The sequence below is a fragment of the Macaca nemestrina genome, chromosome 19 (assembly GCF_043159975.1).
Source record: "Macaca nemestrina isolate mMacNem1 chromosome 19, mMacNem.hap1, whole genome shotgun sequence".
In the NCBI taxonomy this organism is placed as follows: domain Eukaryota; kingdom Metazoa; phylum Chordata; class Mammalia; order Primates; family Cercopithecidae; genus Macaca; species Macaca nemestrina.
Window position 1 is genome coordinate 19853999 of NC_092143.1, and position 25837 is coordinate 19879835.

General features: G+C 34.3%; 1 long non-coding RNA gene and 1 pseudogene across 3 annotated transcripts in view; one reads left to right on the forward strand and one right to left on the reverse strand.

The window, feature by feature from the left end:
• Positions 1-25837, forward strand: part of LOC105477031 (uncharacterized) — a 381703-nt gene that overhangs the window by 321760 nt on the left and 34106 nt on the right. For all 3 annotated transcript variants that reach the window (XR_011616854.1, XR_011616856.1, XR_011616855.1), the window contains one exon: positions 11990-12064. This is a non-coding gene — a long non-coding RNA (uncharacterized lncRNA). The remainder of the gene's footprint in view (positions 1-11989; positions 12065-25837) is intronic.
• The window catches only part of LOC139360119 (glutamate decarboxylase 1-like), a 28157-nt pseudogene continuing 18041 nt past the window's right edge, over positions 15722-25837 (reverse strand).

Consider the following 25837-nt stretch of genomic DNA (forward strand, 5'->3'; position numbering starts at 1 on the left):
CAGATCAAAAGGCAAGGCAGTGCTCTAAGAACTTGGGGAACTCGCAGGAGTCTGCGCGCATGATGCCACTATGAACCCAATATAAATCTGTCCACAAACTCTGTAGGTCACACGATGGGCTGTACGTCTTTTTAAGCAAATATGGCTTCATTCATTCAAAACCATTTAAGGTGATGAAACCCGTTTGCTTGCAACTGGGCCACCATTGCTCATTCAATCAGCGAACCTCACTGCCACCCCAGGTATGGAGCGCCCGGAGTCCGCGATGGCCAGGGATAGAGGGGGCTCTGGCCCGGTGCTGCCAGGTCCCAGCCCCTGCTCCAAGCCATTGGCTCCAGGCTGGGGGCCCACCCCGGTGTCCCGTGTGGTCTCGCAGCTCCTCCCCTGCTGGGGCCCCGCTGACCAGAGGGGCGCCAGAGACCCCGCTGGCATGAGGGGACGTCCGGCTGGACCCCCGCCACCCTGGCTCCGAGCTGGCCGGTCCAGTACCATGTTTTTTACTTTCTTCTAATTTTCTTCTCTTCTTGAGAAAATTATGGTAAAATACTTTTAAAAATTACTGGCATTCTTTTTTTTTTCTCTGAATTTTATTATAATATAAAAAATCATAGCCGGGCACGGTGTCATGCCTGTAATCCCAGCACTTTGGGACGTCGAGGCGGGCGGATCACTAGAGGTCGGAGTTCGAGACCAGCCCGACCAACATGGAGAAACCTTGTCTCTACTACAAAATACAAAATTAGCCAGGCGCGGTGGCGGGCGCTTTAATCCCAGCTACTCAGGAGGCTGAGGCAGAAGAATCGCTTGAAACCGGGAGGCAGAGTTTGCAGTGAGCCGAGATGGTGCCATTGCACTCCAGCCTGGGCAAAAAGAGCAAAACTCCGTCTCAAATAAATAAATAAATAAATAAATAACTTTAAATATATTTAGAATCTGTATTTGAGGCACCTTTTCATTGCAAGGGTTAACTTGTACTTCTGTGGTTTTTATGGATCATATTTCTAGAGGTTTGTTTTAGTTATTCAGATTATCTGGGAAATAATTTGGTAAGAGGATTTCAATTTCTTAAAATTAAATATTAATATAAATTTAATATTAAACTTACGTCAGCAACATAGAAGTCATATATTTTTGGAGGTCAAAAATTTCATGCAAGTATTTCTTTTATCAATGCACGATATTAAATTGTTACAAGTTTTTTTCTTTTTAAAAATTTTATTTATATAATCTTAAGGGGTACATGGTCAGTTTTTTTTTTCTTTTCTTCTTCTTCCTTTTTTTTTTGAGACTGAGTCTTGCTCAGTCGCCCGGGTTGGAGTGCGGTGGTGCGATCTGGGCTCACTGCAAGCTCCGCCTCCCGGGTTCATGCCATTCTCCTGGCTCAGCCTCCCGAATAGCTGGGACTACAGGCGCCTGCCACCACGCCTGGCTAATTTTTTTGTATTTTTAGTAGAAACGGGGTTTCACCATGTTAGCCAGAATGGTCTCGATCTCCTGACCTCGTGATCCGCCCATCTAGGCCTCCCAAAGTGCTGGGATTACAGGCGTGAGCCACCGCGCCTGGCCACATGGTCAGTTTTGTTACATGGATATATTGTATAGTGGTAAAGTCTTGGCTTTTAGTGTAACTATCACCAAATAATGTTCTGTTAGGTAATCTCAGAAAACCTCACACCACTTCTTCAGCTCTTCCAGACAAGCTTTTCCCTTACAGCTGAGTCCTGGTCTAGGAAAAGTTATTAACTCTGGTTGTTTTGCTTGTTCATGGAGAGGGACAGAAAACTCAACCCCAAGTTTAACCATTGAATGGAATTCTAGAGAGAAGGGGCTGTTACCAGTTTCTTATTCTTTCTCTGAACTGAAATAGATCAATCTCTTGTTGCTTCTTTTAAGTAGCTGGCTTTATGTTTTCTCAATTTAGTTGATGCCATCCGTAGACTATGGAGAAATAAAATAAGCTCTTTAACTAAAATATAAGTCATTTACATTAGATCTTTAAGTATCATTAAAATGATTTTTGCTTATATAGTCAGCCCTCTGTATCTGCAAAACATCCTCAGATTCAACCAACCATGGATGGAAGACATTTTTTTTTCAATGAAAAAACAACAACAAAAACATTAAAAAACAACATAGTAGAACAACTATTTATGTAACATTTACATTGTTTTAGGTATCATAAGTACTCTTGAGCTTAAAGTATGCAAAAGAATGTATATACGTTACATGCAAATACAACACCGTTTTATATAAGGAACTTGAGCAACCTCAGATTTTGTTGTTCATTGGTGTCCTGGAATCCATCCTCCTCACATACTGAGGAATGATTGCATTCTGTAGTTCGAAATTACATGTTTCATTTTGCTTAGGGAGAGATATGATTAAAACAGATTCAGCAATTTTTATTCAGGAATGAATACAGATGTTCCTTGATATGGTTTGGCTACGTCCACACCCACATCTCATCTTGAATTGTAGTTCCCATACTCCCTGCCTGTCTTGGGAGGGATCTGGCGGGAGGTAATTGAGTCACCAGGGCTGTTACTCCCATGCTGCTGTTCTCAGGATGGTGTATGAGTTCTCACGATATCTGATGGTTTTATAAGGGGCTTTTCTCCCTTTCGATCGCCACTTCTCCTTGCTGCCACTGTGTGAGGAAGTACGTGTTTGCTTCCCCTTCCACAATGATTGTAAGTTTCCTGAGGCCTCCCCCACCGTGATGAACTGTGAATCAATTAAACCTCTTTCCTTTATAAATTATCTAGTCTCAGTTATGTCTTTATTAGCAGCATGAGAATGAACTAATACATTCCTCTACTTACGATGGGGTTGTATCCCAATAAATCCATGGTAAATTGAAAATACCATAATTGGAAAACACATTTAACACACTTAGCATACGGAACATCACAGCGCTGCCTAGTCTACCTTAAAAGTGCTCGGAGTGCTTATATTAGCCTATAATTGGGCAAAATAATCTGGCAACACAGTACCCAGCAGAGTATTGATTATTGACCCTCCTGAGTGTGGGACTGACTGGGAGCTGTGGCTTTGTTGCCCAACATTGAACAAAGGATGGCATTGCATATCGCTAGCACAGCAAAAGAACAAAATTCAAAATTTGAAGTTTGTTTTTTTCTGAATTTGTATGATTTTTGTGTTATCATAGGGTCAAAAAAGTATAAGCAGAAACTTTGTAAGTCAGAGATCATCTGTAATTACTTCTCTAGACATTAGATGGCTTTCTTCAACAGCATGTATTTTGAATCTAAAACCTATATCCAAATTTCATAGATCATAGTGTTAATATATTTATTGCTCAGACAACAACCTCTTTTGGTCATTTGGATACTTAAGCTCAAAGTACATATTTAATCTTTCACCAGTTGTTGTGGTAGAACAGAATGTTGTATCCAATAATTGTGTACTATGGTGACTTCTCTTGATCTAAATATGTACATTCTTTGAAAATGTTTACTTATATGTTATATTATTGCATTCACATTTTAATTCTTCATTTATATTTTTTATGTTAAACTACTTGAATTTGCATTTATCTACAAAATTATAATATGGAAGGAGCTGTTCATTGAAATATCCATTAAAGTTTCAGTCTATGTAATTTGATTTTTATATTTAATTTTCACAACATAATATTTACTAAAATAGCGAAGACACACGCACACATACATGTATATGTATTTATAAAACTAAATTTATTGTCTCTAGAAAGTAGCCAATTCCTTGATGGCTATTCCAGGGATAGAACTCAATGAGGTCAGGCTTTTCTATTTACCTTTATTGGCATATAGAGCAATGATTCAACTTTAAGTGCATTTTTGAATCACTAGCGATACTTTAGAAAATAATATTGTGATCACACTGTTAAAAATTCTGACTTAATTTGTCTTTGGGGAGTCCATGCATTTGTACTTTTAAAAATTGCCCTGGAAAAAAACACTAGATTCGACCAATATACAAGTATCAAGACCCAGAGTTAAAGAAGTACCAACAGAAAAACAAGGTCAGAACACCCAAAGCACTGAACCTCAGCCAAGTAATCTTTGTCTAATTGAGTACAGCAGAAAACTGCTAAATGATTGAGAAGAATGTCATAAAAACCTTGGCACCATAATGTGCTGAAGGTAATCAAAGTCATTATATTTTAAAATTCTGGTTTTGCTTCCTAATTATACACCCACTTAAAACCTTGGAATTCAGTATATTACATGACTTCTTTAGGGCCATATCCAATTAATGAAAGAACCACAATTTGCCTCTGATTACATGTAATTATGCTGTAAATGTAGTTTATGTACTGTATGTTTTTTGTATTAAACTATCATGCATTCTCTACCATTTATCTTCTTTACCATGAACAGGAGATGAGAAATGTCACCTGTTGTATAAAGAAATGCAGAGAATAACTATTCTCTACAATTGTAAATTTTAGCATCCTATATTATTATCAAAACCTTGAAGCATTACCTTTGTATAACTGAGCACATTATATTCATGGATATAGTAGGCATCACTAGACTCCTGTTATTACCAGAAATAGAATAAAACACCATCCCCAACCCAGAAGCAATTATTGTCTAGTGAGATGCAGATAGCCAAGTATATCATTTCAATGCAATGTATTCAGTACTATCAGTGAACATACGTGAATTATATTTTTGATGGTCATGTTATTGGCACTAGTTACAAAGTGACATTCTAGAAATAGTCTCTGCCACTGTAGAATGGAATACAAGAAATATATATATTAAAAGAGGAATTATGATTTGGGAAGAAATTCTTATGAGTGATCTAAACCAGTAGTGGGAATATATATGTAAAGACAGGAGTCATAGCTCAGATGACTGTCTCCAAAAGCCAATTGAGCAAGAACTTTCTCTTCTGCTTTAGGTAAACAAAACTATCAAACTGGCAATAATTGTGTACTGAGCATCACGGTAGCTTCTCAGTGAAGAACATAGTAGGAATTTTTGTAACCTGAAGAAACAATAGCCTAGGAGGATCACTGGATCAAGGTCTAGCTGTTCACTAGGGTTTACTACCCTAACACTTGATGAGATGGTTAGAAAGACAACTTAATTTAAAGGAGCACTCAAATGGAGCCTTTTGGAGCAACATGTTGCACTGCCATTTTCTGTTACGTACATCACATTACAAAATAAGTAATTGTGTTTCTTAAAAGCCATGCTTAATAGTTTCTGTCTTTCCACATTTTTGTTCTCATGGAAACAAGCATAGAAGGCTCAATGGTTGACCAGTCATTTGAAATTAAGGAAAGAAGCACTAATATGAGCTTGTCTGTTTTCCCTTGCCTGAGAAGAGTCAGTCAGAAGTCCATGAAATCAGATCCTATTAACACTAACTTCTCCCAGATTTTTGTAACTCAGTTATTTTCGTACTTCAAGATCTTCTGCCAAAACAGATGTGAAATTTTCCATGTGGCTCTTGTTTGTAAAATATAGGACCCTTTTCATCATATCTGTAAAATCACTTTTTCTCTTACTCTCTCTCCTTCATTTATGTCTAATGAGCAGCTTCATTTATTGCTTTCCATATATTTTATCATTAATGATTCTACTGTGATGGAATATCTATATATCAATAGATCATTGTAAATTTCGTGTTCAGCAATGTAAGTAATTACAAACAGCTATGCCTTGAACACAATGGCAGCAGCATCTAAACCCCATTCTTGGAGAACTTCCTGGAGAAATCCATCATGAATTTTTGGATTCTAACATGTTAGTCATCTTGGAGTTTCTGCCTATGGTACATGGTAAACTTAAAGTCTGTTTATGTTATAAGCCACGACAATGAAAACATATGGTGTGATAACTATAACAACTGTATTTTCCTCTAATTTGATATTGGGGTCTCTGTCTCTGGAGAGAGACTATGAACTCTATCCCTGCCTTGATGGGGCTCCAGGAATTTGGTCATGAATGCTTCCAGTATGCCTTTCACTGGATACTTATTATCCAGGCAGGTGGCCCAATGCCTATGTGTCTGACCTGTGACCAGGTGCTCCTCTCAAAGGAAACTTGTATATACTGGGAGGGGTGTTCCTGGGTTTTGTCTGATCTATGTCCAGTTTATTCCTACCAAAATAGCCACTCTCCAGGAAAGCCCTAACCAGGACAGGAGTTAGGTTCTCTTTATGTCAGTCAGGTGAGACACGGAAGAGGCAGCTCAACAAAACACTTAAAACAACAGAAGCTGCTTATTATTTACAGTTCCCAGAAAGTAAAGAACAGCATAACTCGTAGGACCAATGGGGCGCAGGGAGGGCCATCAGGGACATGCCTGCTGAACCACCAGCTGGAAAGAGAGAGAGAAAGAGTGAGGGTCCTGTGGGCTAAAGCCTTTATTGGGGTCCTGGGCATTACCCAAGCAGGTTTCCCTCAGGGACTTCCAATTGGTGGGTTTATAACAAGCAGGCATGAGTTCTCTGGAGTAATGTTGTGACTGAGACGTGGTCACGGTGGCATATCTGTGCAACCCTCACTGAGCATGGGGGTCAGTGAGGTTGAATCTTGCTGTCCCATATGGAGGTGGTCACCAGGAGGAAGTTGTGTAAGGTGGATATCTGTATCAGTCACATTGAAGAACTGGGAGGTGGTGGAGAACTAGAAATTGTCAAGGGTGGAGAAGACCTGCTTCTGGCATGAGAAAGTGAAACTTACATTTAAAATCGATGCTGAGGCCATATAAAATTACAGAAATTAACTATAAGCCTGGCGAATCCCCACATTTCAGTAACATAGCAGCAGGATGATATATTTGAAATACTTACTGGTATATGCTATTTTATAAATTTTGGTGTCTCTAGTTAACCCTCTAACCATTGAATTAAGTCATTATATTACTTCAGAGAGAGGGCAAGTGCAACCTAGGACAAAGTAGTCACTACTATGAATTTTCCAAAGTGCTTTTTATTTAAATTTAAAAATTAATGAAATTTACTTTGTGGAGTACAGTTCTATGGGCTTTGACACAGACATAGCGTAATGTATCTGTCACCCCAATCCTGATACAGAATAGTTCCATCATCCCCCAAATTCCTTCAGGCTGCTCTTTTAGATACAACCATTTACCCTCAACCCCTAGCCCTGGGGAATCCACTTATCTGATACCTGTCCCTATAACTTTGCCTTTTCCAGAATGTCATATAATGTAATCAGATGGTATATAATTGTTCACATCTAATTATTTCACTTAGTAAAATGCATTTGAGAGTCACCCATGTTGTTCCAGGAATCAGCAGTCTGTCCTACTGAGAGTATACAATGGCATATGTACCACAATTTGATTATCCTTTTACTGGTTGAAGAATATTTGGATTGTTTCCAGGTTTTCTGTGATAAGAAATAAAGCTATGATAAACTAACATTTGTGTGCAGGATTTATATAAACATAGCTCCTTATTCCAATTAGCTAAATATCAAAAATGGGATTTCTGGGTCACATAGTAAGTATATGCTTAACTTTATAAGAAAAGGTCAAACTGCTTTCCAATAGAGCTTCACTATTTTGCACTCCCACCAGCAACATGTGAGAGTTACAATCGCTCTGTGTTCTTGTCAGTTCTTAGTATTGCCAATTTATTTTTCATTCTACTAACTATGCAGTGAAATCTCATTGTGATTTTAATATGTTTTCAGCTAATTAATAAACATGTTGAGCATATTTTCATACTTTTATTGCTATCCATATGTCTTCTTTGATGAATCTGTTAAAAATAAGCATACTTGCATACTCTTATTCCTATCCATATGTCATCTTGGATGAATCAGTCAAAATCTTTTGCTTATTTTTAAACATCAGGTTGCTTATTTTCTTCTTGTTGAGTTTTGAAAGTTCTTACATAATCTGTAAACGAGTTTTTGTCAAAAACAGTATTTGCAAAATATTTTCTCCAGTAAGTGACTTGTCTTCTCATTTTCTGATGGTGTTTTCTTACTTTTATCTTTTTTTTTTTCTAACAGTGTTTTCACAGAGTTGAAGTTTTTAATTTTTTTGAAGCCTAAATCTGGGGGAGATTCTATTAAGAATTTTTTTTGTCTGACCTACAGTCTTTTGTCTAGATTTTCTTCTAAAAGTTTTATAATTCTTTATTTTTCACTTAGATTTATGACCCATTTGAGTTCATTTTTGCACACGTTGTGAGATATGGATCAACATCTCTTTTTGGGCACCTCTTATTTCTCAATTAATTTATCTTTGAATCTTTGTCAAAAGTTAATTTACTATACTTGTGTAGGTTTATTTTTAGACTGTATATTCTTCTCCAGTGATATAAGCGCCTATCCTTTTGAAAGTATCCTTTTGCCTTGGTTACTGTAGCTTTATGGGAAGTCTTGCAATGGGATACCATGAATTCAGTCAAAGTACTTTCAGTTGGCAGTAATTATACAATTCAAAGAAGTCTGGCATACTCAAGGTATAGAATTGATAGTATGGACCAAAAAGTCTGAAATAAAGTTAGGTCGTGTTATAGAAAAGGGCAGAAACAAACTTCTTCTGGGCCAGGGGATGGGCTGTAAAAGGGATTGAAAATGAGGAAAGCTCAGACACAGAAGAATCGACCAATACCTTATTTACCACAAACTAGGATAAAACTGAAGGTAGAATGGTGAATGGAGAGAACAGAAAAATCCCAACTGGCCTGGTGGAAGGCCCAAAAAAACAAAGCTGCTGCATATTTTGTTGTGTTTTAAATCTTGGTTTTAAAACCAGCACCCCTAGTGTGGTGTGGGGAAAGCAGCTGAGACTTACGAAGAGGTCTGTGGAAGAGTTGAATGACGCAAGGACACAGCATGAGGAGTTCTCCAATAATTGGAGGCACATTCAAGTGAAGGCATTCACATTACGTGCCAATGCAAAACAGAGGGGTTCTGGTTATGCAGAATGAGCAGAGCCTAAATTATTTGCTTTCCACCGCCCTCCAAAGCAGTGTGATTAAATATTATTTCTACCTCTAATGGGATTACCCTCAGAATAAATATGAAAAGAACGAAAATGGATGTAGAATCCTAGGATAATTAGTTTTTGCTTGGAAGAGGCAAAAGTACTTTACATTTTTAAGCTTACATTATTTGCTAATGTAAAAAATAAGATACCAAAGAAAATTAAAATATAAGAATGTTAAATGAATTACATCGTGCAACACAAGTTTCTGACTATGAAATTTCATACTTAATAAAATATGTCTAGATTAGTCTATGATAATTGATAATAGGAAAGGAGATGGCAGTGGTTAACATGGAATATGTCCGAATATGTCCTTTTTTTTTTTTTTTTTTTTTTTTTTTGAGACAAGTTTCCTCTGTCACCCAGGCTGGAGTTCCGTGGTGCAATCATAGCTCATTGTAACCTCAAATTTCTGGGCTCAAGTAATCCTTCTGCCTCAGCATCTCCAGTGGCTGAGACTGCAGGCATGCACACCCACACCCAGTTTTTTTTGTTGTTGTTGTTGTTTTTTGTTTTTTTAACTATTGTTACTTTTTGTAGAGACAGGATATCATTATGTTGCTCAGGTTGGTCTCAAACTCCTGGCCTCAAGCAGTCCTCCTGCTTAGTTCAATTTTGTAGTTAGCTAAAATGGCAGTACAGAAAAAAGACCAAGTACTTAAAAGTATGTAAAAAAGACTAAACAAATAAAACAGAGCAGTTTACCATGCCTATATGTGAACACTAGCATACAGATTTCCTATTACAAAAATGTTATCTTTTATAGAGTAATTAAGAAGTGGGTTTCCTGGATCATGTTGAACTTTATAAAAAATTGCCAAACCATTTTACAGTGGCTGGACGATTTTAAATTCCCAAGCAAAGCATGAGCGTTCCCATTGCTTTATATCTTTTCTGACACTTGGAATTTTTAGTCCTTTTTTATTTCAGTTCTAATATGTGTAAGGTGGTATCCCATAATGGCTTTAATCTGATTTTACCTAATGGCCTTTTTAAATTTTTTTCAAGAACTAGAGAAGACTGAACATTTTTATTTGTGGAATATTGGGAACAACAGAAGGTTCTTGAGCAGATAATAGGATATAGCATATACATCAATGTCAAGACAAGTTTCAATTTATGCTTTCTTCAGCTCCCATTACAAACAGTCTCTTTAGTTAAAGTTTGCTGACACATCCCAGAATTTGGCATAATCCTTTCCTGTCTTGGCTCAAATCAAAATAATCTGTGAAGGTTTTAAGTGACGGAGCTGCTGGGATCAGTGCAGGATCTACTGACATGGGTTCTCCAGGACTTTGCCATGCTTGATGTTTTTGCAACGACTCCCATTGCAGAGACAGGATTGGGAACAGTAGCTAGAATATGAACTTTGTTTCATAAGAAAATGTTTAAAGATTTTTTTCTTAAATAACAGTTGTGTTGCAGTATAATTTACTGTTATAACACTCATCTTTTTAAAGTGCACAATTATTGGTTTCTAGTGTATTCAAAAAGCTGTGCAATCATCATCTTTATCTAATTTTACAGCACTTTCTTCATTACCAAAAGAAACTGTACTTATTAGCAGTCATTCCCCATTCTCCCCTAGCCCCAAGCACCTGAATACACTAATGCTCTTCCTGTATTTATGGATTTGCCTATTCTGGACACTTCGAAATCATATAAGATGTGAACTTTTGTGCTTGGCTTTTATCACTTGGCGTACTGCTTTCAAGGTTTATATGTGTTGTAACATGTATCAATACTCCTTTCTATTCCTTTCTATTGCCAAGTATGATCCACATTACTATACCACATTTTGCTTATTCATTCATCAGTTGATGGAAATTTGATTTTTTCCCACTGTTTGGCTATTATGAATAATGATGGTATAAACATTCATGTCCATGTTTTTATGTGGACATAAGTTTTATTTTGGAAGTGGAATAACTGAGAGTGAGTTTCTGAGTCATATGGCAATTCTATGTTTAACATTTTGATGAAATGCCAACTGATTTTCAAAGTCACTGCACCATTTTATTTCTCTGCCCCAAATATAGGAGGGTTCCAGTTTCTTCTACATTCTCATAAACACTTGATACTGTTTGTCTTTTTTGTTTTAATTATCCAAATGCGTGTGAAGTGATATCTCATTGTGGTTTTGATTTGCATTTCCTTAACGGTAATGATATTGATCATCTTTTCCTGTGCTTATCTTGTGTATCTTCTTTGGAGAAATGTTTGGTCAAATGACTTTCAAATCCTTGTCAAATTTTACCGAAAAATCGTAGCTGGGATTTTGATAGGAACTCTGTTGTGTCTGTAGATTAATTTGGAGAGTACAGAATTTTCAAGAAATTTGTCTTCTGATAACGAACATGGATTTATTTCTGTTTCCTTAGGTCTTTAATTTCTTTCAGTGATGTCTTGCAGTTTATTGTGTGCTTGTTTGAACTTCTTTTGTTAAATTTATTGCAATTAATTTTATTGTTTTTGGTGCTATTGTAAATAGATTCTTAATTTCACTTTCAGACCGCTAACTACGAGTGTTTAGAAATTAAATTGATTTTTGTATTTTGATTTTGTATTGCTTTTAAATACTTTTAAATCTTTAGTCTTTATTTGAACAAGTATTTCCTTCAGTAGGTCTGAATTCCAAGCTTCTGTTTGAACTAAGATAATATTATACAGAGAATTATGAGATTAAGAAAACAATAAATAATTAGTTCTTTTGACTATGATGTCTGCAATACTTTGACACAGAGTTTTCCTGTGCCAATTTTAGATTACCTAAGTATGTAACACATGTACTGTTCCAAAGAAGGAGAAACAGCTTAAATTTCTATGATTTTTATAGTAAGTTCTAAATGTAACAAGTAATAACATTTAGTCAGGTCCCTTAAAGCTACTCTTACTTAGACATGATCACATTTATTTGTGTGCATTTTTGTAAGGATGTGTAAATGTGTGAATCGATCAATAAGTAATATAACTTCTCTTGGTACCTGCTATATTCTAGGTCCTAGCCTGAGTCCTTCTTTGCTCAATGAGGAGTCTAAAGACCTTCCATGGCTTTGGAGTTATAGGGAGAAAGGTAAGCATAAAATCAAAAGCAGAATGATGCAAAATTGTGCCTCTTTTATGAGGGAGAAAATCACAGAACTATTAGTCATTTTGGAAATCAATAAAAAGTATAGGCCACATTTAATAAAGCTATAAAATATCCTTCCATAATTGGCATTTTCACATATTTTCATCTTATTTCTTGGTAGCATTTAACTGTTCAATACAGAGTTATTGTAACAAAAAAATTCAGCACTGTTGAACTGTCACAGTAAATCATCTGTTGAAAGGAAAATTTAATTTATAACACAGTTACTGAATGTACTTGTTGTAATTATGCAATAATCCATAGGATTTTGAAAGACTGAATAATGTTGATTTTCAAACTTATCCATAAATCACTGAAGTGGAGTGCATGTGCTACAGTTAACGACGTTGAATGATGTTATAGCACTTTTAATTATGTCAATTATTCCCTGAGATGTGTGATCTGGGCAAAGATAATTAACATAAAGTCTGCACTATGTCCCCCCAGCTCTTGACTAAGCAAAGGATAATTTGGATACAGCTTCACTTCCATTTCTATTTAGCTCTAAATGATTTGAGGGATGAGAATAAGAGAACTGAGACTTGGAACTACTGAGTGTACTATCTGTGAAAGATTGAATGTGTCATAAAATGCTACCAAGGCACAGCAGTGGTAATATGGCCCCAAACAGAATTTCAGGGTTGCCAGGAGAGAATCTCGAAGCTAATAGTTCAATTACTGTTTGTATTGTGAGCTCTCTGCTGCAGATGATTTGGTCTGCCTGGGAACACAGGACCCAGCTCAGCAAATGTAACATCCATTGTTTTGATCCAAATGTATTTCTTGCTGTCTCCATAAACCTTCCAGTCTCTCATAGATTTCTCCAAATATCTCTTTATATTGGTAAATACAGGGAGTAGGATGCACAAAAAAATGACCTTTATTTTTACTATTAGAAAGGTAGACGCTGAGTTTACAGGATATGTTAATGCAGGTAGGCAACTTGACTCTGAATCAAAAATAATTCATGGCTAAAATTCTTATAAAATTTCTTTACTTGACAAAAATATGTCCCTTCCTCCTAGATTAATATCACATTTGCTGATAAACTCTGGTCATTTTATCACAGAGGTGACATTCTTTGCACTTTAGAAACAAAATTATAGAACCTAGAACCAAAGTATAATTTTAAAATGTCTATTTTTTTAGTTTTGTTGAATTATTTGAAACATGTTTCAAGTGACAAATTCATAATCTCTGTATTTTACAATATATTATATGTAAAGCATATGTTGTTTATATTATATAACATAAATATGTAATATATAACATAATCTAATATATAATTATATATAATTATGTAGATATATGATCAAATAGCTATATTGTATATATCATATATAGTATAGATATTATGTATTAATTATATGTTTATATAATCAACATATAATTACATATAGATATATATGTATATATTATAGATACATTGTATATTATATAATATATAGATATATAATATATATGATTTACATATAACTATAAAAATATAATTTTTATATTGTATATTTATGTAATAATTATACAATATCTAATAAATATATATTATATATTATTCACTATATATAAATGTAAATAAATTTAAATATATAAAATGTGTATTATGTATAATTATGTTTTATATATAATTATAGTATAAATTACATGTAATATATACTATACCATACACAGTATAATGTATATGCTATTATAATGTATAAGAGTATATATGTATATATACTCTCTATATATTATATAATATATAAAATATGTATTTTATAAATTTTTTTTATTTTATAAAAATTTTATATAAAATACCTATTTTATATAATACATATAAATTATATATAAATAAAATACATGTTTATAATTATAAAATACATTATATGTATTTTTAATTAGTTATATATGTTTTATTATAATATAAATATATTTATTATATATAACATATTATATATGTCTAATATTATATATATATCATAAAATATATATAATATATTTATAAATATATATTTTATTATTTGTATATAATTTATATACATGTCATATATACTATATTACATTATATATACTATATTATATACATTATAAATACAATTTACACTATATATGTACTATAGAGTATATATGATATATATACAATAAAAATATATTATATATAATTTATGTTATAAATTATATAATATATAGAAATAAATATAAAATTATATATTTTATATATTTATACATAATATATTCTATATTTTATATTATATATAAATTTAATACTCTATTTTACATATGCTATATATAAATATAATTTTATTATACATTATATATTTAATAATATACTAATTTTATATATAGTGTATAGTATAGTGTAATATATATTTATATATAATATATAATTATGCATAATATATATTTTGTATATTATATTTTTAAAATATTTACATAAAATGAAATTACATATATGATTATTGATTATATATAATCATAAATTATTAATTATATATCATACATAATATATAATTGTATATATAATTATATAATTATACTATATAATTACATATAATATACTATATTATATATTATATATAATTATAATACTATATTATATATAAAACATTTCTGACTAATGTAGTCAAATTTTAAATATGAAAAATGAACACAATTAGCCTAATTATTTCATTTTATCCTGAGAATGGTCCTGTGAGATAGTGATTATTATTATTTCTACTTTAAGAGAAAAGAAAACAGAGCTGCTTAAGTCCAGTGATTTGACAAACAGCTCAGCTGGTAGGTGGCGTCCATGAATTGCAGCAAAGCGTTTGGCAGATTTTTTTGCCATCCACCCTTAAGAAACCTAGCTAGCTTCAGATTTTGATTGTATTACTTAACAGCATGATGTTAGACACATTATTTAATCTTTAAGCCTTAATCTTCACATTCATGAAATGGAGACAATAAATCATTTAAAACATAATGTCAATCGAGAATTAAATGAGACCATGTAACTTAGGTTAGCAAGTTAGGAAACCATGTGATACATGAGAAGTGTTCATGTGATGTTAGCTATGGTTAATGTATTTTTGGAAAATTACAAAAGGGTGTCACCGCAGTTGATCTTTCGTGACATTAAAATGATGTTGCAGAAAAAAGTGAGTTAAATTAGGAGCTTGATAAAAGCTATACTCACTTCTAAATAAAAATGCAAGCATTAAAAGGCAAATATGTCAGCCCAGTTATTCCCTTCCCTCTCTCTGATCCAAAATAAAGAACATTTATACATCATAATTGTTTGTTTAACAAAGAGAAACATCTTATATGTTTTATCAAGCACATAAAATACATGTTAAGGTATTAAATGTCCACAATGGAATTTCTCTTCTCAAGATGAGAGGTTTTTGTCTCCTATTTACTGATGTATCCTAAGCACACCAAGAAAGTATCTAACATTTAACAGGTGCTAAATATGTATTGAATTATAGCAAATAACAAATACATGAACAAATGTGTGTGCATGTGTATAAACTGGATTCTCTTTCATCTTACATAGCATACAATAATAATTAAAAGTTCTTATTTGTAACATTTTTATAACATTTTCAGTATTCCTTTCTTACTATCTTTAGGAATAGAATTTTAAAGTTGATGTTTACATGGGATATTCAAGTTCACACTGAAGTATGAAAAATCCTTCCCAAGCCTTTCAATTTCATCAATAAGATAGTCAACATTTTTTTGTCTTGTGGCAGGATTAGAGAAAACCATTCGAAAAAAATTTACTTTGTCTCCACGTGGCTGGTAGCTTATCATGACTGTGCCTTCCATCATCATCTGTGCTTTAATCTTTGGAGCAATCTGTGTGTAAATGTAAATATTATTATAAAGAAGTTTTACAAGCAAATACTCTTCCATATTCCAGATGGCTACATAACTGTCATTAGCTTCAAGTAAATTGTAGGCAATTCAAAACCATCAGAGATAATTTTTAAGAAGTAGCTTAGTACAAAAAAATGCAGGATATTCTGTATTCATATTGCAACTCTCATTACCCCATGATTTACAATTACCAACCATAAAGTAATATAAACTTGCTAGACTGCATTAGAGAAAGGCATGTGCCATTTCCTTATAGTTATATGACAATTCAAGTAGAAGTACCTGGGAAAGAGGTAAAATGAAATAGAGAATGGAAAAATATTATCATGTTTTAGTATTATTTGCATTATTTGAATCATTATTGTATATCTTGAGTTTTCCTACAAGGTCACTATTTTGTGGCAAATATAGTTTCTTTGTAAATTTCATAGAGACAAGCTCTATTTAATTGTCTTGTTCAGCTCCTAAAATGGCATCATGCAGGTAGTGTTAGAGCACATTAAAATAACTTTGGCTACTATTATAGGGCAAAGTGACACCAACACTCAGAAAAGCCAAAGATGGTGTTCTATAAGTATGCAATCTGCAAACAATTTACCTTTAAATGTTACAAATGCTATCCATATTTAACTTTCCTATAAGACTGATGGCAGTGCAGAAGCAAATATACATATTTATGCATGTGTAAATATATACACACATACAATTATATATATACACACACACACACATACAATTCTATCATTCAAGAGTCAGGAATTTTATTTGGTTTCCTTCTCTAATTAATATTTTATTCAATATAACAATACCATCTTGGGTATTTTTTAGTGTCTGTAATATTGTGAGAAATTGTTTAATAGTCTTGGCTTGCCCTCCAGTCAGGAACACGTGTAGAACTCTAAGAGGCTGAGTGGTGGGTGTGCCTCTAGAAGCCACCTTGCTTCTGGCTAACTCAGTTGGTGGTAGCTACCCTAGTGGAAGGTGACATGTATATGCTTAGGAAAAAAAAAAATAAGAGCTTCACTTTGTCCTTGCCTCAAACCATAACATATTTACATAACAGTACTGTGAAAAGCAAAAAGGAAAACAAAAACTCCATTTTCTCTTACAAGCCCATTGAAACTTACTAATGATGATAGAAAATTTTGATGGCCTTAAACATTAATGTCAGACAATTTTTTTTCAACTTACCTTAGGGCAACTCAAATTATGTAAAATACGTGGTTGAACTATCAGCTAATTCAGAAAGTGGTGGTAATATTATAAAATAAGTATTATGATACATGCTTAAGATTAGGCAAAAGCTCATATTAAATATATGGCTAAATAGCATACAGTGGTGATAATGTCCACTTTAAATAAGACAATCAGATGAAATATTCTCATTCTATGACATTCATTTGAATTCTTTTCAGTATTGTTAATGGATCTATAATAAAATATCTATCAGATTCTTGCTCAATTTATGATAAATATTTTAAAATTGATAACATTTCATGAAGTGTCTCGTCTGTTTTTCTTTGGAATTGTAGTTATCTATACTTTTTATTCTCTCCTACTAATCTTTCAAGCCAACTAAGGACAAGGATTCTGTCTTATTCATTTTTTAAGTTTCAACTCCTACTGGCACACCTGGGAAATATTAACTAATGAATAAATTAACCAAAGGGTATGAATTTCAGCTGATTGCATATTAGGCATTGAAATATTTTTTCGATACATAGCTAATGACTGGATTAATTTCAAAATGACTAATGGGTGGAGTTATCAACCCATTAATCAGTGAGTCCCATATAATTATTAAACCAGTAGCTTGGAATCATATGACCACCAATCCACTAACCAAACTAAATAGACTCATTAAAAGTCAATATTAAAATTAGAAATAAAAATACCACATACCAAATATTTAAAAAAAACAAACCCTTACCTTTTGGAGTTCTTGATGTCTTTGAAAACCTTTTGGAATACGTTTAAGCCTTGCTGGGAAATACCAGAAGCAGACATTGGTGGACTCAGGCTAAATCAAAGAAAAATACTTTACAAGTATCCATAAAAACTCCACTTAATTCTTTAGTGACTTTATTATTTCAGAAGTACTTTAATTTATTTCACTTAATGTTTATGTATTTAAATAAAGGTTTTCTCCTGTGCTTAGCACATGCCAGGGCCTGGATGCAGAGATAAAAGAAGTAGCTACTTTCCTCAGAGAGGGCCTAGTCTGGCATGGGATCTGCTTGTTTCTCCAATAAACTCTCCCATCATAATTCTTGAGGATTTTCATATGTGTGTGATCATCTTCCCCATATTCTGGTTTATGAATTCCTTCAAATTTCCATTCATCCATGCCATGACCATTACTTCAACTATTTTAAACAAATAATGAGAGCATCAGTTTTGTATTTGAGAAAGATCACTCAAGTTGAAGTAAAGATAACTGATTTCGAGGGAAATATTATTGAAGATAGGAGAATATTAGCAAATAGAATGTTCTCATCATTCAGGAGAGAATGAAAAGGACTTCACTGAAGGCCTAGCTGTAGTGTAGATAGGAGTGCTTCCATTGCCAAAAGCTTCAAGGGAGAGAATTCATCAGCATGATGACCAACGTCAGGCTTTCAAGATGAATTCAAGGTTTCTGGCTTAGATGACTGAGTGTCATTCACATAGACAAAGGATGAAAGGGAACTTAAGTGAGCTATCAAAGCTTATTTCAGAGAGGAAATTAAACTGTCAGATTGTGTGTAGTATTAAAAACAAAGTTTAGTTTCCACTTAAAGCAGAGGAATAAGCAAATATTAAGATAATAACATAGAGCGAGACAATTTAGAAGATAGACAAGGTACCTTTGTTTCTTAATAGGTACTCTTATTAGAACGATTTACTGTATGCCAGTAGAAGGTTTACTGAGCCTTAAAGATTGATATACAATGTAATGCTAGCAACATTCTCAAATCTGTCATTAATATCAGCTTAGTGACTTGATAACAATGTACCAAAGATTATTATAATTTAAAGCCTACCTTCTCTTATTTTATCTACTGTCTAGAAATGCAATTGCCTACTCTAAGATACAAAACAAACAAACAAACAAAAAAACTAAGAACAATTAAATTACATTTTATTTAGTGCCAGAGATGTCCGGAAACACAGTTAAAAGCAAACAGTTTCATTGTTTTAAAAATGTAAAAATTGAATGTACTTATTAACGTAGTCTTTTGGACTCTTTGCTTATAAGACAAAGAAATTAAAAATGTTTTAAAACCTAACTTATATGAACTCAGGTAAAATAAAATACTTACAATAATTAAGTGTACCCATAAGGTTCTCCCAACACATGAGATAAGTAGTAGATTCAGATAAAAATACTCAGAAAAGAAAATAGAGATCCATTAAATTATCTCAAAAATTAATTAAAAAATAAAAAGCTAAGAGTCCTCCTTACCTCTGCATCAAACAGAAGCTTAAAGTTATCTTTTCTCTTTAAAACCTTATAGAAGTATTTTGCAAGTTCCATATATCTGTTGATTTGTCCCTCAAAGCCAAGGGTTCCCTGTAATTTTAAAAGAAATCAAATCAAAGGTTCAATTTAAGTAAGAACTTTAAATTACCTTCAAGATGTTCCTCAAATTTATTTAATGTGCTTTAGTATCTGTGAAACTCAGACTCATATATTCAACTACCTATTCAAAGCTCCACTTTGGTGACTAATTACTTCTTACTGATGACTAATAACATCTTAAATGACATGTTCAAAACTGAAATCTCGATGTTTCTATATGCAACTTGTTTCTACCAGTCTTCTCAATCTCAAAATACGTAAATTCTACTTTCAAGTTGCTAAGGCCCAAAAGATTGCAGTTGTTCTCACCCTGGACCCTCCTCTTTTTCTCACACTCCACACCTAATATTGTGGCAAATTTCATTGGGCTTACTTTTTGATATGGTTTGACTCTTTCCCCACCCAAACCTCATCTTGAATTGTAGCTCCCATAATCCCCACGTATCCTGGAACGGACCCAGTAGAGGTAACTGAATCATGGGGGTGGTTACTCCCATGCTGTTCTCATGATAGTGAGTGAGTTCTCACAAGATCTGATGGTTTCCTAAGGGGCTTTTCCCCCCTTCACTCGGCACTTCTTGCTACCACCATGAGAAGAAGGTCATGTTTGCTTCCCCTTCTGCCATGAGTGTAAGTTTCCTGGGCCTCCCCAGCCATGCTGTCACTTAAACCTCTTTTCTTTATAAATCACCCAGTTCTGGGTATGTTTTTATTAGCACCATGAGAATGGACAAATATACCTTCAAAATCTAATTAGAATTTGATATTTCTTAACATATTCACTGTCACTATGTCAGCCCAATCACTCTCTGCTTCATTACTGAAACTACTTCCTGACTGATCTTTCTGCTTGCGTCCAGGATAGATTGCCCATGTTGAGGCCATGCCATTCACATTTACTTTAGGCTTATGTAGTGTAGAGACTTTCCAGTCCTATGAGGTGGTACTTGAGTATATTCTCAGTAATTAAGTGATCTTTGTGATCAAGGTTTGCTTTATGGGTATACAAGCTACACAGTTGCACAGGGCTCCCATACTCAAAAGGGTTTCATATCAGTTGAAAGATCTGCTATCACAGTTCTGAAATTCTTTAAAGTTTTATTTTGGGCTTGCGTTTTGTAAGCAGAGTCCAATGGGACAATGAAGCATGCACATAAGCTAAGGATATACATGCAACATAAATGTCTACCATGTTTTAACACCTCATTTATACATAGCATTTGCAATGCACCATAAGCATAGAATTCCAGTGGACTCATGATACATAGGAGCCCAGTCACACTCATTGTCAGTGCAGTGTAAGCGTGCTGCATCTACAACATACAATACAGTAAGTGAGGATGCTGGGAGTCCCAAAAGGCCACACTTTCTGTTTAAACTAGGACTTGTTTCTAATGCAGGAAGAAAGCTGTAATGTTCTAAGAAACATTAATAGTCAAGTAACCCTTTTCTATCCATTCTTACTTGTGTTACTTCCCTGTGTTAACCATACTCACCCCACTCTGGCCACACTGATATCCTGTTGTGCATTATACAAAGTAGGCGGGCTCTGTCTCAAAGTTTTTAAATTGTGTTTCCTTTTAGCAATGCTTCTCCTAAATGCAGCATTACCTCCTCTTCACTTTTTTGAGATTTTTGTTGAAATATAACCTTTTATTGGCGATGATCATTCTATTTAACATTATAAATACTCATCATCCCTAGCACTCCTTATTCTTTTTTTTTTTTTTTTTTTTTTTTTTGAGACAGAGTCTCTTTGTTACCCAGGCTGGAGTGCAGTGACACAATTTCCGCTTACTGCAAGCTCTGCCTCCTGGGTTCACACCATTCTCCTGCCTCAGCCTCCCAAGCAGCTGGAACTACAGACACCCGCCACCACGCCTGGCTAATTTTCTTTTTTTGTATTTTTAGTAGAGATGGGGTTTCACCGTGTTAGCCAGGATGGTCTCGATCTCCTGACCTTGTGATCCACCTGCCTCCCAAAATGCTGGGATTACAGGCGATTCCTTATTCTTTTTTAATGTCTTATTTTTCTCCCTAGGAAATAGGGATACACACACACACACACACACACACACACACACACACAAATGATTCATCTATGTATATATGTATAAACCAAAATACATTGTAAGTTTTGATTGTAAGAACTTATCACACTTGGCAACTCACAATTGCAAACAAACACACTGTTAGTCTCTGAAATGCCTAGGAATATGTAGGATTAAATGTCAATGAACTAATTTCTTGAGATAACCACTTTATCATTTGACATTATGCCAGGTATTTTTTTTTCCTGAGGGCAATTATTTCAGGGGAAATTACTGGTAGTTAAAAATAAATCAAAACAAACTTATAGAAAAGTTAATCGAAATTATTGAAAAAGAATATTCTGTCTCTTAATTCTGAAGAAATGAGGCTAAGGACCATTGAAGTAGTTGCCATAGAGCATAACACTCTCCAGAAATTCTTCCTATAGAATCTTTTGGTAACATCCACACATGTTGAAATGACAATAAAAAATATTATGCCATGTGTCCATATAGTAAATGCATTTTTAAATTTCTTGGAAAAATATCTACAAAGATTAAATAGCAAAGACCATGGCAACTTTAGTCTAAACTTTAAGAAATTCTGTTAGACCAGGTCCTCCCAAAAGCAGATGCCAAGATGGGATTAAAAATGCTCAACACTTGTATTGGTGGAAGTCCCTGTGTGAAAGACAGAGGAGAGAGAGCTGATTAGACTGGGAGAGCCATCAGATGGTGAACAAGTCTGGCTCTAAGTAAAAGGGATGTTAAGGGGAGGTAGGGGAGCAGCATCCATGACTACCATAAAGTCTGAGGAAGATTTAAAAAGGCCACAAGTATATTTATGCCAAGTCAGCTTTGAGAGGACTCTCCTGTCTCCTAGGAATGAGGACTGTCATAGAGTCCTTGCCAATTCAGTCACTGCCTGGAACAACCTTTGGGAAGCACAGACTCAAGGTAAATGCAATGGTGGATTTTAGAGGAGCAGATGAGGCTCTTGCACAATTAAGCTTTCCGTAGCGTTCTCATGGCCAGATTCATTTTATGATTCCAGAACCTGTTCAATTCACGTACAACATTCATCTCAAAGGAGGCTTTTGCATTATATTTATTTTTGCATACATAAGTAATGTTTGTGGAATCTTATATTTCTATATGTTTTTTCTCTGATGTTTAAAATCTGTCACAGTATTTCATATAATTAATTACATTTGTAAGAAATCTAAATTTTGTTAATCATGGCTCCTCTTTTGCAATAAACAAAGTATTCATTGTATAGTTAAAGCAAATGAGAACAAAATAGAGTTTTTTAATTTATATTTTTAGATTTTCTCTTAATGCCCATTATTTTGGCAAGAGTATTAATGGTGGCTCACTTAAAAATATTTAAATATTTAATAATTATAAAAATAATTATAAATTATGATAACAAATTTTCAAGTCAACTCCTTTCTTTCAAGCTCACTACAGATTTTTACCTGAACCTAATTTTCACCATGTAGGAATGTAACTTTTAAGTAAAAAACCTTCCACTATACTGAGTTTTTGTCAACTAGTCCTTGAGATAGTCCTGAATACGTAATATCTATAGATGCATCATTTTTATGCCATATTCTCTGTATGCAAAAAAATAATGAATCTGATTTCTTATCACTATCCTGTGTGCATTTTGCCATTCTTATAGTGCTATGAATTGTATCGAGACAGCCAACAAGAACTTGTGGAAAGAAACATACATGTGGAAAGAAACATACATGTTGGCTATAGATGAGTAGCCAGGTCTCATCTAAAACTCTATTGCTTAGAGTTAGTTCTCCCCATCCATACTACTGTTTCTGTATATACTTACTAGACATAATAATACTGAAATTGCCTTTGCAAAAATTATAACAGTGAGAAAAATTGAACCTGACTCCATGTTGCTTCCTCAGTGTAGGCCAAGCTAACTATGGGAGAAATTTAGTTTATAGTTTAACTTTAAAACAACAATGATAACAGTCCCTTCCCAAAACTAACCTTGTCCTTGCTCAAGAACTGAATCAACCTTTCTAAAACTAACAAATTAGTCACAAGGTTAGAATTATAGTTTAGGAGTCATATAGACAGAGGACACAAGATTTTTAGCCTCTGCAATTACTCCTAAAGATCACATCACTATTGTAAACCCTAAGATTTGTGCTTCAGGTATTTTTTAATCCCTGCATTCTAATGGACCAGCTGGGATCACCTGGGCTGATAACCCACACCAAGAAACCGCCTTATCTGGTCTTGGGATCCCCCCCCCAGGAAATGACTTAGCACAAGAATACAGCTTTGATCTCCTGTGATAACATCCCTGACTCGACCAAGTATAATCTGGTAGGCAGGGGGTTAGGGAAGTAGCCCCATTCCCTAGCTCCCTGTCTACCAAATTATATTTGAAAACCCCTAGCCTCAGAGTTTTCAGGAAGGCTGATTTGAGAAATAAACTTCCATCCTTCCACTTTGCTGGCCCTGCAGTTATTAAACTCTTTCTCTATTGAACTCTTTCTCTATCAAACTCTTTCTCTATTGCAATACCACTGTCTCAGTGCATTGGTTTTATCTGTGAAGCAAGAAAGAAGAACCTGCTGGGCAAGTACAATACGTATCCAGCAGAATTATTGGAAAATAAAAGCGAGATAACACATGTAAAGGTCCTAGCACAATAAATGTTCAATAAGTGGTAGGTCCATTTTGGTGAGTTAACGTATTAATGTTTTCAATCCTTATTACCAAAGTATTCAAAGTGAGTTACCAGTATATATATATATATACACACACACACACACACACACACACACGTATATATGCATATATATACATGTACATATATATTACAGTGTTTTTTAGAAATATAGATATCTGAACAAGATGATTATAAATTTACAAAAAAGTAGTCAATGAGGCTGGGCACAGTGGCTCACGCCTCTAATTCCAGCACTTTGGGAGGCTGAGGTGGGCAGATCACGAGGTCAGGAGATCGAGACCACAGTGAAACCCTGTCTCTACTGAAAATACAAAAATTATCCAGGTGTGGTGGCGGGCGCCTGTAGTCCCAGCTACTCGGGAGGCTGAGGCAGGAGAATGGTGGGAACCCAGGAGGCAGAGCTTGCAGTGAGCCAAGATCGCGCCACTGCACTCCAGCCTGGGCGACAGAGTGAGACTGTGTCTCAAAAAAAAAAAAAAAAAAAAGTAGTCAATGAATGTAAAAACGTTAGAAGAGAAAATGAGTGCCAAGGTATTACACACCAACTGAAAAAGGACCATGAATTTGCCTCTGTGATTCATTTTACAGATTGTATTATTCTATTTGTGTTTTGTACTAAGAATTTCATACCCACTTAAACAAAAAGTTAACTGATGTGGAGCATAACTACTCTTAATACTGACACCAGAGAAAAATCCCTTGTGATTCACAAAGAGGATGGTGTGCACTGGACAAAGTCTTCAACACATGACTATACATCCTTTCACACTTTCTTTAGGGCTTTTCTTTATCATGCCACTTGATATGGGACAACCCATGAAAGAAAACCTAAAAGTAATTCAGTCAATATAAGAAAAATACTTCATGTTCCTGCATGATTAGGGGTCTCTGAGCAAAATTACTAACAACCTGGGCTAAAGGACTAGTGAATAATGAACAAGACTTGGAACTTTTAAAATTAGAAGATGTCTCCTTTTTTTCCATACCCATTTGGTTTTCACATTCTGTTACTACTGATGCCCTTTGTGGTGGAGGCATATGCTGTCTTTTCCCATTGAAGGAGTATTTAAACCTTTGCTATCTCCACAGGAGTCAAATATTTTCATTCTGTCCTAGAAGGAGGTAGAGACCTTTCTCTCCTCCCCTGAAAGAATATTTGTTTGAAATCCAGAGTATAAGATCTCATAGGTCCCACACCTCCATGTACCAGCTCCTACATAAGATTCCAGTTTCACAATTTTAGGGTTTCCTGCAGGATAGTATAAATCTCCTTTGTACCTGTAGGCTAAGATGCCCTCATGGTGGTGTCTGAAGAGGAAAATAGAGTGTTTGAGTGTCTATGCTAAGATATTCTGTAAGTAAATAATTTATCTTTCTCTGATCTAAAAAGCCTCATGTTTATTTTAAGGCTAAAATTTTCAAAAGTATGGATATTAAAAATACATCAGTTAAGTCAATTTTATAAAAGGCCAAACAGTGACCCAGGTGACAGCTCTCTAAAATAGAGTAGAATAGAATTTATCAGAGTTTCATATATTACAAGGGTTTTTCCCCCT